This window comes from Acomys minous (assembly GCF_964271855.1).
Source record: "Acomys minous genome assembly, chromosome: 12".
In the NCBI taxonomy this organism is placed as follows: Eukaryota; Metazoa; Chordata; class Mammalia; order Rodentia; family Muridae; genus Acomys; species Acomys minous.
Genome location: NC_140493.1, coordinates 97,585,977 through 97,599,685, shown reverse-complemented (window position 1 = coordinate 97,599,685; position 13,709 = coordinate 97,585,977). Strand labels below are relative to the sequence as shown.

General features: G+C 44.5%; 1 protein-coding gene across 6 annotated transcripts in view; it reads left to right on the top strand.

Annotated features, from left to right (window-relative positions):
* The window catches only part of LOC311578616 (uncharacterized protein), a gene marked incomplete at its 5' end in the record, with an annotated part of 123,957 nt that overhangs the window by 70,907 nt on the left and 39,341 nt on the right, over positions 1-13,709 (top strand). Inside the window, one exon of one of the 6 annotated variants that reach the window (XR_014772904.1) lies at positions 9,959-10,144. The exons of the other annotated variants lie outside the window; for them this stretch is intronic. The remainder of the gene's footprint in view (positions 1-9,958; positions 10,145-13,709) is intronic. 6 annotated transcript variants of the gene reach the window in all.

Below are 13,709 nucleotides of genomic sequence, written 5' to 3'. Positions count from 1 at the left end.
GCTGGGACTACAAAGTGAGACCCCGCTTCCAAAACACAAGCAATAAAGCCGAAGCTTCTTTTTGTAGAATCAGTGGGAAGGCGCACTCACTGGTTCTCCACCACTGACACCAGCACCGAGCCACCTGGTGCTGAATCCACATTCTCTAGACACAATTAGCTTTTAACCCAGTTGAGCAACTCCTCTCGGGTCTCTGTTTTATGGAAACACATATGGTAAGCTAAACTGGAAATCCCCCACAAAGCCTACTGGTCACTGATGCCACTGGTGTCACATGCCTGATTCTATTATTGATGTCTGGAGATTCTGCCTTTTGCTTCTTGTTGATGGTTAAGCCTCTGTTTCCACTCTTCTTTTCCCCTTTTATTTGTTATCAGTTCTCCAATTTTTTTTTTCTAGACTCCTCACTGAACTCCTCTCCTCTTTAGACTGGAGAGGAGGAAGCCATCTGTGCACCTGTTAGGAGATCATCATCTGTATGAGGGTGAGACTTTTGGTATAGAAATTGCTTGGAATTACCCAAACCTCTCTAGGTAACCCCCACCCACACACACACATACACACACACTCATGCTGCAATAAGTTAGTTCAACAGACTCACTGATTTACAAAAGGGGGCTTGAATGGAATCATTTCTTAGGTCTGTCACTGGGGCAGATATGGAGTAAATTCACATTTGTTCATGTTCCTCCAGGAAAAGTTAACACAGCAAATATGTATCCACTAATTATCAAATTGGTTGACTGTGTGTGTGTGTGTGTGTGTGTGTGTGTAGACCAATGGTCAACTCAGATGTCAATCTTCAGGCATGGTCCATCTTGTTTTCTGAGACAGGCTGTCTTGATGACCCAGAACTCACACGTTAGACTGGCCAATGAGCCCCAATGATCCACCTGCATCTCAGTTCTAGCTGGAGTTATTTATAAGAAATCCTGAAGTTTTTTTTTTAAGTTTTTGCTTTTTAGAGACAGGATCTTACTGTGTAGCCTTGGCTGGCCCGGAACTCTCTATATAGACCAGGTTGATCTTGAGCTCACAGAGATCCACCTGCTTTTGCCACAGAGTGCTAGGATTAAATACGTGTGCAACCACACCCGACATAGTATTGTTACCATAAGCACTCAGCTTTTTTACGTGACATCTAGCGATGGAACTCAGGCCCTCAGGCTTACATGGCAAGGACTTTATCAGCTGAACCATGTCCCTAGACCAACTGTTTGTCTCACATGTCCTGTTTTTAAGAGAAGTTTCAAGACTTCACCTACTCGCAAGCTAATCTATCCATTTGTGTCATGGAATGGATGCTGGCAGCAGACACAGAACTCCTGGGTTAGAAAAAAAAGGGCATTATTATTCATGGCACACCTAGTTACACAAAGTGTGACATTACATCTGTCCCTCTTGCCCCCAAAGTCTCACAAGAGTAACACAGAGGGTCCAGGTAAATACTATGCACACAGTGGGTGTGCATAAAAACTGGGGAATCTTGAACTTAGGGAAATCTATGCTTTTACAGTGAACTACAACCAGACAAACCCACCCTTTACCCAGAGGGAGAAATTCTATCATACTCACTCAACAGGAAACCAACCAACCTGCCTTTCTTGCTCATGTGGGGCACCTGGATGACCCATAAGGAATAGTCTCTTGGCAGCTTTTCCATCATTGCTGGACAACTTTGTATTTTGACATAATTTACAGAAAAGCGTGTGAGAATCGTATAATGACCTTCTTCATAAGCACCGGCTTGCTCATTACATCCTGCTGCATGTGCTTTCTCTCTGTAGACAGACAAAAAGGAAAGATACATGTGTAGACGACAGATAGATGTGCTAGATGCAGACACTGCCAGATAGTTACATGTGAGGAACTGTTATCTGAGAAGTTTGAAAACAAGTTGGGAACATTATACTTTTCTACCACTAACTAATTTACTTCTACTTTCCTAAATACCAGGACATTCTGTTCTATAACCTCGGGGACGTGAACAGAATCAGAGAATTTAAACAGTGCACTATTCGTTGCTAGTCAATAGTTTATAGTCAGGCTCCCTCAGTTGTCCTAATGGCTTCCTTTATAGTTGCTCGAAGCCTAATCAAGGATGAGGTCTCCACTCATGCGCAGTGGTCGGTTATGATATGGATTTGCCCTTATTTGTCATCTGAACAGTTCCTTGTTCTTTGTCTTTCTTGTTCTTATCATATTTATAAACTTGAGGACCAGGCCAGCATATGGCAGTGCAGTACTTTTATTTCTAACAGTCCAAGCAGAGGCAGGAGGATCTCTTTAAGTTCAAGGCCAGCCTGTTCTTCACAGGGAGTTCCAGGCAAGCGAAGGTTACCTAGTGAGACCCTGTCTCTTAAAAAAGAAAGAAAGAAAGAGAGAAAGAAAGGTAATTTAAATTAAATTAATAAACTTGAGGATCAACTTCTCCATAATGGTTCCCTCCAATTGCCTTTGTGCAGCATGTCCTCCTGATTAAATTTGGCTTGAGGAACTAAAATAACGTTGAGTGTCCCATCGTGAAAAATGTGATGAAGATTGAGTTATTTCTGATGGCGGCATCGAATGAGAGCTTGCGGTTAAGATGGTGTCTGCCCAGATTCTCCACAGTAGAGTTACTACCCCCCACCTTGATGCTTAAATATGCATTTATGGGAAGATATTTTGAGATTATGTAAATATGCCCTTCCCATCTAAAGTTTGCCCATGAGTTTTGGCATCAATTGATGATTTTCTAACTATATCATTCACCAATTGGAGTTGCTAGTAGTAACAGAGAAGATTTCTCTTATCCACTGTGTGTGTGTGTGTGTGTGTGTGTGTGTGTGTGTGTGTGTGTGTATGAGAGAGAGAGAGAGAGACAGAGACAGAGACAGAGACAGAGACACAGAGAGACAGAGAGACAGAGACAGACAGAGACAGACAGAGACTTATAGATTTTTTTGACTGGCTTGTAATGTATCAATATATTATTTAGTAGCTTGCTAACATTATTCTAGGTTTAGCCTGTGTCCTTCCTAACCTCTTCCAGGTCCATCTTGTAGCCTGACCATAGATTTATTTTATCTTTTAATTTAATTTATTTTATTTTGTCAGTGTTTCTTTTCAGCTGGAAGCAGTATTTGGAACCAAGATCTTATCACTAGATATCCTCCTGCTACCGGTGTGATTTTTGCATTTATACTTTCCTAGGAACTAGAGAGAGAGAAACACAAACAAACAAAGACACAATCATGAGTTCACGTTGCTATCTTCAATCCAAATTCTGAACTGGCACTGCAGGACTCAGTCTCTACGTTAACTCTACAGTAAGAAACCTGGATCTTGCCCTCCTTACTTTGCTCACTCAATGGTGCTACTTTTACATTTAAAAAAGAAAACAAAAAAGATTGAGAAGTTCAAACACATCATCACTGGTAAAGACAAACTTACTAGAATTAAGATTGTTTTATGTATAAGGCGATCCATATAGGCAGCACCAATCTTCACTCCACCATTCAATGAATTTCAACAAATACATGCATCCCACATAAGAGTTAGACTATGTCCAGCATCGTGGAAAGTTCTGTCATGTTTCTCTCCACCCTGTCCTACTTCCAGGATTCTACTTTTCTGATCCCCCCCAACCCTCAGCCCCACCCCCACGGTTTTAGTTATCTTCAGTTGCTGTGATAAAACCATAACCGAAAGCAACTAGGGGAGGAAAGGGCTTATTTCATCTTACACTTTCAGGTACACTTCCACCACTGATGGAAGTCAGCGCAGGACCACAAGGCAGGAAGTGAAGCAGAAACCATGGAGGAATGCTGCTTACTGGCTTGCTCCCCATGGCTTGCTTGGTCTGTGTTTTTATACAACCCAGAACCACATGTCCAGGAGTATACCACCCATAGCACAGTCACATGACTGATTAAGAAAATGTCTCACAGCCGGGTGTGGTAGGCAGATTTCTGTGAATTCAAGGCCAGCCTGGTCTACAAAGCAAGTCCAGTACAGCCAAGGCTACACAGAGAAACCCTGTCTTGGAAAAATCCAAGGGAAAAGAAAAGGTCTTATTAACATGCCCACAAGCCAATCTGATGGAGGCTACTCTCAACTGAGGTTCCCTCTTTTCAGGTGACTCTAGTCTGTACCAGCCAGACAAAACTAACCGGTACATCACCATAAATCACTTTTCTGTTGCGGTTTCCTGCAAATGGAATGGAGTAGTATATGCCCTCCTGAATCTAGCTCATTGTGCTCAAGATAACATCTGATGGATACATCATGGTAGCACTTCCACCAGCGGTTAATCTCACTCAAGTGCTGAGTGTTCTTTTATTGGATGAGTATGGCAACACCTAAAGCCTTGTATTGATATCTGAACTGGAAACTGGATCCAGCTCAGGGGTGTTATGATCAGGACATGGTTGCTCAGGCACAAGGATTTTCACAAGCATATGCTTTCATGTCTCTTGAGTAAGTATGTATGGGTGATGTTGGAAACCAACAAGGTGATAGACTAATAACTTTATTTTTCTCATTCTTTTGTTCTTCCATTCTTTTGTTGTTTTCACTCATTTCTTTATTTTGGCTTTTCAAGACAGCGTTTCTCTATATAGCCCCTGCTGTCCTAGAACTCCCTCTGTAGACCAGGCTGGTCTCAAATTCAGAGATCTGTCTGCCTCTTTATCCTGAGTGCTGACACTAAAGGCATGCTCCATCATGCCCAACTTAGACTAGTAGCTTTAAATTGATGAGAAACAGCCCAACAGTTTTCCAAAATGGTTGCCCTCTCTTACACTCTGCCAAGGATGCATGAGAACGTCACTTGCTTCCTACACAGCCCTGATGATCTTCGGCCTTTGGTGACTGGGACTTTAGTTGGCCTAGTGCATGACAGAGGAATAACACTCAATACAGTTTAATCTGTGGTCCCCTGGCTGTATACAAGTTTTTGTGTCTCCTTGGTGTTACCTAGTGGTGGAATCACTGGATCAGCTGGTAACTCTATGTTTAATCATCTGAGGACCTTCAAGGTTATTTTCCAAAGTAGCTACATCACTTACATTCTTTTGAGCGGTGTATGAGTGTTCCAATTTTTCCATACCATCATTGATACTTCTTATGTAATACCTGTTCCCTGCCCCAACTTCTACCTACCTGTCTATCTATCTATCTATCTATCTATCTATCTATCTATTATCAATCATCTATTTATCTATCTAATATCTATCTACTATCAATCATCTATTTATCTATGTAATATCTATCTATCTATCTGTCTATCTATCATCAATCATCTATTTATCTATCTAATATCTATCTATCTACCATCAATCATCTATCTATTTATCTATGTAATATCTATCTATCTATTCACCCATCTATTTTGTTGCCAGGAACTGAACCCAGATCCTTCATGCATGCTAGTCAAGCATCCTGTCATTGAACTATATCCCCAGACACAACCATTGTCTTTTAAAATCATAACCATCACTATGATAATTAAAGAATCTCATCTGAGATATTCATTTATTCATAAGGATTTTATGGCTTTTAGAAAAAGAAAATCTTGATATGCAGTTTAGGCTGGTTTTGAACTGTTAGGATTCAATATTCCTTTCCTTGCCTCCAGTCCTGGGATTAAAGATGTGCCCCCAAAACATCCAGTTCTTCTGAGATGTTTAAATGGCAAATTTAAGTACTGAAAAAGAAAAAATATATATATATATATAAATGAACCCCAGAAAATGACCTTTACATCTCTGCTGAGAGAAAGGCTCTTGATGAACTGTCCCCATAAGAATTGTTGGTAGCTTGATGTGGATGTACACATGTTTATATGCACATATATGTGTGACTATTTTGTGTATGTACATTTATTGGATACATATGCAAATATGCCTATGTGCATGTGCTTGCACAAGTGCTTGTTTGAATTTGTAGTTGGAGAGTGTGCTCAGTGAAAGTCACCATGTGATCGAATGAGAGGGTGGGCACACCCAGCTCATGTATCTTCTTTTTTAAACAAGGAGGTACGCTTACTAACTTTGAGTGAATATTGTCTTTAAACAGAAAGACACGGAAGTAACTACAACAGAGGAGAAACACCCGGTGTATGTTAGGCAGACCTGTGTTAGGATCTGGCTTTACCTTCACCCAGTTATAAGTCCTTTGAGCTCTGGTTTTGTGGTGTGTGGAGTGGTGTTAATGATACCTGTGTGAAGGTTAAGTGAGAGGCGGTGCTAGTGATTTGTGGTTAGGATTGCAGCTTTGCTCACTGTGATGGTCACAGACATCTTTCTTCTCTCAGACCTCAGCTATTCCTAGGAACATAATAGAATCCAGAGAGAGAGAGAGAGAGAGAGAGAGAGAGAGAGAGAGAGAGAGAGAGAGAGAGAGAGTTGTATACGCAGGTCGACTTCAAGAAGGCTACCTTGGTTTGTTAATTAAAACCTGGGACCTCAAGCATGGTCGTTAAAGTCCCTGCGCCTCAGAGGTCAGGACACCTTGTTAGGTTTATATGCAGATTAAGCCACAGGATTTATATTTAGGTTCCACCCAGCAAGTAGGACATATTCGGTACAAACTATCTCGCTAAGACATGCGTTCCTTAAACATGAATGACCTCATAGGCCGTGGGCAAATGAGGGCACTGACAAGTCCCAGAAGTCATGTTGGTTCCTGTGCAGGATTTTTTTCCCCCGAGCACATTAATGATCCGAGACATCCCGGGGCAAGCTTTCTCGGCGTAACCGCTCCTTCAGCACGGCAACCCGAGCATCCTGAAGGCCTTACGGAAAAAAAATCGCAGAATACACACAGCTGTCTTCCTCGGCTGCAGGGAGTGGCTTGTTTTAAGAACCAGTGTGCTCCCTCTTTGTCAAGCTCTCCTAAAGCGGAGTTGGATAAGCTATGAAGACATTTCTTTTTGTACTAAAAAGATGAAGCAGTGAAGAATGCTGCTCTTGTGTGTGTGTCGTGTATATGCACATGTGTGCACGTGTGTATAACGGCCAGAAAGTGTGTCATGTATATGCACATGTGTGCATGTGGTATACCGGCCAGATATCAACCTCAGGCGGCATTCCTCGGGGGTCATCCACCTTGTGTTTTGAGATAGGGTCTCTCCCTGGTACCTGAGCCTTTCCAGTTAGTTAGTTTAAGCTGGCTGAACTGCAAGTCCTAGGGATCTGCCTGTCTCTCCCTCCCCAGCACCAAGACTGCAAGGGTGTGTCACCATGCTGGACTTTTTACATAGGTGGGGGAGAGGGGGGAATCAAACTCAGGTTCTCGTGCTTGTAGGGCAAGTGCTCTAGCAGCCGCCCCATCTCACGGCCCTTGGCTACTCTTTGAACTAACTGTTTGATTTGATGGCGCTGGCTCCTGTTAGAAAGTGGCCAGCCTCCCAGACCTACTTTTTCTGGAGCTGTAGCAGGAGCCCAAGGACCCCGGGCTGAGATGCGATGCGTAAATGTTTGTGCAAGCTCAGGCTTACGAAGTCCAATATTTCACTCGTTCTGACACTGTTTTTGTGAGTGCTGAAGTTTTCAGGTGGGATACATTTTGAGTGGTCTGTCCCAACCTCATTTCTCCCTTACTGGGTTTTGTTATTTTTAAAAGGTCATTTGCGGACCGCAGAAGCTTCGCATAAATATATAGATGGAGTTACAGCAAAGACATCTGTCTTAAGCCCGTTCTCCTGTAATATTCCTGACGTACTATATATAAAACATGCAAGTGATCACTCGTTAACATAAACTAGGACGTGAGCCTGTGAGTATAGTACTGACAACGGTGGCTCTCACGGCTTGCGTGCAGGTGGCAGCTCCTGTGTCTCCACAACAGCCTCTAACTGGGGGCTGCGCTTCCACTGTTTTATGAATGGCAAAACTGAGATCTGAAAGTAAGAGTAACAGGAGGAAACTGAGGTCAGGGAACACACCCAAGGCACGCAGCTAGAAAGTATTGCTGTGAGACCTAAAGCCACTTGAACGCACTCATCCTATTGTTTAGGTTTGTCTGTATTTTAAAACACCCGCAGGCTGTGCTTGCATTTGTTTCTTTAACGTGCGGGCTCTGCCCTACTGGAAAGTCAAAGTAAGTGAAGCTGCTAGTAACTCAGAGCTATTTACATTTCACGAGTCTCATGTTTCATTCCAAGAAGTCAGGCTCATCAATTATTTGCATTTGGTAACATGCTAATTGTACAGATAATTAGCCCTGAGACTAGACGTGAGCATGAAAGTATAATGAATCGTTTCTGCTAATTGCTCTTTTTTGGTTATGGACAGCCACAGGTTTGAAGTGGTAACAGCTCCTATATTCAGTTTGCTAAACTCTCCTTTCACTTCGGGGTTGACAAGGAGATGCTCTTTTCTCCTGCCAACCTCGCCCTGTTGGTTAGGCCTCTTAGGGACACTGTGTTGAGAAGCACCCTGGGGCTGTCACGGAGGAGGCCTTCGGATGCTCACAAGTGTGGGATGGCAACAGGTTGGCTCAGTAGTTGCCATCACTGGCCCGCGGGTTGAGAGGACAACCTGCTGAACCTGGGACGTCAGCAGCCATACTTTCTGCCCCGTGAACACTCCCGTAAACAAGGGAGGTATGCAAATGAGTCAGAGGAGTATCCTGTCCTAAGGGAAAAAAAGCATGAATGTGCCAAGTGGGCCAGTAGTGTAGCTCAGTCGGTAAACTGGTTGTTTAGCATGCACAAGAGCCTAGGTTTGATCCCCAATACAACACATGTGGAGTGTGCTAGTACATGTCTCCCAGCCTTGCACTTGGGAGGTGGAGGTAGGAGGATTAGAAGTTCAAGGTCATCCTAAGTTATATAGAGAGAGTTTGAAGCCATGCTAGGTTAGGAGAGCCAGTCTGGGTGTCGGGGGGTGAGGGGTGGGGGGAGTGCAGTGTCCTTAGAGTAATAGATACAGGGTAGGAGGGGCAAAGGGGGAAGAAATGTTATTTATAGTGCCGGGAAGCTGAGAGCAGAGACGGGACAGCGCATGAATCAAATGCTGTTTTTGAAGTAAGCCTCAAAGACTAGGTAGACATGGAGGGAGGGCGGATTCAGGGGGGTGAGAGCGCGCTGGTTTTGGTCCCTCTGTGTTTTTGAGATTGATGATGAATCACCTGTTGTGTAAAAAAGAAGTGTCACAGAGGAGTGTGCAGAGGGGAAAAGTTTAATGTGGCTAGGATGTAGGGGGGGGAAGGAAGGAAAAGCTGGGAAACAAGGGCAGGGCCAGGTTGTGAAGGGCCTGGGAATGGGAATAGGAATGTTCTAGAACAGTGTTTCTCAAAGTGTGTCCACAGGATATCCATCATAACATAACAAAAGGGTCCTTCTGGATCCTGTTGTTGACTCTATCTGAAAAATACTGAATGAAAACAATTAGATAGACTTCCATTAGGCAGTTTTCAGGGTTGGTTTCCTCCCCCCCCCCCCCCTTCTCCCACACCCACACAATGCTGTGGATCTCCAGGAAGGACCTGGAATTTGCAAATATCCCAGACTTAGTGGTCTCAGAAATGTTTTTCTTGGAGTGACTCGTGAAACTAGCATGATGCAGGGACTCGGTGAAAACAGACAGCCCTGCACTGAGAGGCTCCCTGAGGGGTATTCCTTTAGCACGACCTGCTATTTGACTAGCTAACTGACCTCGGAGTCTTTACTGGTTTTACAAGAACAGGGGAGGAGTTATTGGCCTCAAAAACCATCAAGTCCACCTTCCTTGTTTCCTCCTGGCTCCTGTTGAGGGGATCTGCCTTCAGGAACTGACAGGCATCCTTGTCAGCCAGCCTAGAGGCAGGGTTCTCACACTGAGTTTAGTTCCTGCCCTGATAAAGCCTCCTTAAGGGCTCTACCGCTGCTCTGTTTTGAATCTCTTATCTGTCATCCTGAGTCCCAGACTTGCTGCCCAATGCCCTTTGACCTCTAATCTGACTCCTTTTGCCGCTGCTCTGACTTTCACAGTTTCAAGAGCTTCTGGTGCGTCTGGTAAATCCCAAGGCATGCCATCCTGAGCAGCTCTGGAGTCTGCAGTGGCTGTTCTAGCTCCCACCTCCCTTTGTTCAGAGACAAAAAGCTGCTGTGCGCTATCATCGTCATAGAAGCTGATAAACGTCCTCTGCCGTTTTCCCCAGTTACGGTGGCTTCCAGGTGAGAGTCCCTAAATCTGTTAGGGAAGGACAAGCAAGCAGCTTCTATATTTAGCGTCATTTAATTATCTCCTGTGGAAGGGGGCAGAATCTTAGCAGAGACATGTTCAGACCTGCCCTGGCTGGAGCCTAAGTCAGTTAAGCAGGATTGGGTGGGATCACACTACATCTAGATCAGAAGTAGGAAAATCTAGAAGCTTCTGGGGGGGAGGGGGGCTGCCCATGTTCAGTGAGAAACTGATATGATGAGATTAAAGGAGGCTGAGAGTCAGAGAAGCCTGGGCAGGCAAGTTTTAACAAGAGCACAGAGAAGGCAAGGAGAAGAACTGCAAACCATAGGAGATGAGATGCCAACTGCCGTGACCCAGGAGGGGACTTGGCAACTCACTAAGGATTCTGTCTCCAAAAGGCTACCCTGTTTGCGGAACTTGCTAGAAAGGATAAGGGAAAAAAAAACCAAAGAGACTGTTGCCCACCTTTATTTTAAACACAGACCAGAGGATGCCATTTTGATGGCTAGATTTCAAAAAAGAAATAAGAAGACAGGGCATTGCAAGTGATCTGGAGGCTTGAGGGGCTTCTGGACAAGGCCAAGTAAGAACTGGGGGTGGAGGGTAACAGGGCAGTTATTACAGCTTGAGAAATTATGAAAGGACCCAATCTTGTGAAAGGTTTCAAGCAAGTGGAAAGAAAAGGTTACTAAATGCAGTGAACGTTTGCTGGGAGCTTGGATTAGTTCAGCTGTGGAACATGTTGCTAGCATGCACAAGGCTATGTGCTTGGTGCCCAGCATACACACACACACACACACACACACACACACACACACACACATACACACACATGCATGCACACGCACACGCACACCACACATTACTCTGCAAGAGGTAGCACAACCTGAAAATAGAAATGGGTTCAAAACCTGTTTACATAACGCTGTGACATCTGGCACAAGCTTATTATCCTGAGGGAAATCTGATTGTTATAGATGACATAATAGGGAAGCCAATTGCATGGTTCTTAGCACACAGCCCTTAGCCTCATTCTCAGCATCCCTGAGGAAGAGTCTGTAAAAGACTGTATATATGAATGCATATATTATCTCATCAGATGCCTGCCTTATGTTTGGCACCACACCAGGTGCATATAGAGATACGTGCATGCGTGTGTGCATATACACATAATCATTGGTCTTTGCTATCATAATACAAATGTAGTTCCTGGCCTGAGGAAATGACTCTGTGGGTGAAGTGGCTGCTGGGCAAGAGTGAGACTTGAGCAAGAGTCAAACTCTAAGAACTCAGGCACCATGGCTAATCTTGGTTGTCAGCTTGTGAGGTTGGTTCTGTCCAGTACCAGGGTTGCTGGTCAACTCTGCTGCCCTTCCTAATGGGGAGGGCTCCTTGTCACACACTCCAGAGAGCTAACTGATCAACACTCCCTTAATCAGCTGCTGTAGGGGCTTTGAACTTCCTTGTCCTAGAGGAATTCGGGATGGAATTGTTGTCTGTTGATTGGGCTCATCTGCTCATCCCTTTACCTCATAGCCTAGAGAGCTGGGTTTGAACCAGGCAGATGCATCTTCTGATTTCGCTAAGTTAGAGTTTCCCAACATTAGCCTCTTGGAAGAATGTTCAGCATGGTCCCTGGTCCATACCTCCTAGGTATGGCTAACAGCCCACCTATTATCTGGGAGGCAGAATCATTCGTGGTGCAAACCCACAGCTGTCACTCAGAGACACAAGGTCTCCAGCCCCTTCTCAGCACACTGACTCTGCCCAGCCCCCCTCAGAATGTCGGTGAAGAGGTGGTCAAAGGACACCTGTGGGTGGAGCCTGGCTTTTCTGGTTTGAGGGGAGGGAGGGAATGCATCACGGATTGCTGGCTTAAGACGTACTTGATGTCCCCACGAGACGTTAAAAATGTAGAGCTTTCAATGTGCAGATGGTTCGCACTGCTTAATTACAAGCTGAAAGCTCGCTACCACTTCCCTCCCTCTCCCTGCCTGCAGCAGCGCTCCAGGAGCAGTGGAGGCATGAACAACCAGGAGGGAGCGGCTGCCCTTTCCCGCATCCTTATCACACACTAATTATTTTATTCTAAAGAGACAAAGTAGGGAGAATGTAACATATGATTCTGACGACAAACACTTAAAAAAAAAATCTGCCTGCTTTTCCTAGAGACTAGAGCATAGGATCTGGTTGCTAAGCAACTGGGAAACTGCAGACTCTTGTACTGGCCATGCTGGTTTTGGAAATGAGCCATAAAAGGAATTCCCCAGTGAGAAGGGATCCCATACCATTGCCTGGTTGCCATGGACACCATACATAAGTGATGGATCCTAGGTTACAGGCCCTGCTTAAGAGAAAAAAAAAATGTTGTCTCTGTTTAAAGATTGAATGGTAACAGAAAGGTAGGAAAACCTTCTTCCTCTACATTAGCCATGCAGACATGCCCTGGCCCCTCCCCACGTGCTCCATTGGACAGGAACTCTGAGTCTAAGTGCCTGAGACATTCCACCCAACACCAACCCAGCCTTTATTTAACATGTTCCAGTTTCTACAGGAGTTGGGAGGGAACCTGAAATCTGGAGAACAGATTTTAAAACAAGAAATGATGCTCCAGTGGTAGACAGGCTGTCTGTCTGTCTGTCTGTCTGTCTGTCTGTCTGTCATCCACCCCTGTCTGGGAGAGTGGCCACACAGCACTAGGATCAGTCGTGGGGCAATTCTCTACAGTCACCCATTCTATGGGAATTTTACAAAACAAGAGAGACTATCAGAGGACAGAGACAATAGCCGTGACTCTGACATGAAATCGGCATGTCACGCAGAGCGAGGCGACAATAGGCCACTGCAATTCTGTCAGAAATTAGGAACAGACTTCAGATAATAGGAGCCAAAATGGGAGGCAATCACAAAGATGAGGAGGGTCCAAAAAAAAAAAAAAAAAAAAAAACAACCCAATGAGGTGTAGGTTGCACTGGGTTTCCTGTGGAAAAGGGAAGGGACAGGCCTCTAGCATCTGAAGCTGCCTCCTCTGAGACAGGACATCTGACTCAATAGACTTGAATAAGCTCTAAATGTCCCAAGGAGACTGAGGCCCCAAGAGTCCATATAAGTTACCCAAGACATAATTACCTTAAATCACAAACATTGATTACCTTATAGTTTTTCTGGGTTGAGAATCCACAAGCATCTTGCCTGGGAACCCCTGACTTGGGATCTTTTATGAAAGTACAGTGAAGATGCCAGAGGGGCCATAGAGAAGCTCCCAGAAGGATTAAGAGCTCTGCTGGTTGTTGGCCACACAGGGCCTCTTTGGCTGTTGGTGGAGGCTTGAGTTTCTTGGTCTGATGTCTTTCTTGTGAGTCAGGCAGTTTACAACATAATGGCTGTTTTCGCTGTAGCCAAAATGCTATACAGACATTACCTTTATTTTTATTTTTATTTTTATTTAAATCTAAGCATATCCTGTCAGTGTTGCTATTTGTTAGATTGGAGTCACGAGGTCCAACCCACACTGAGGGTCTGAACACCTCGAGTTAGATCCGCTGAAGACTTCTC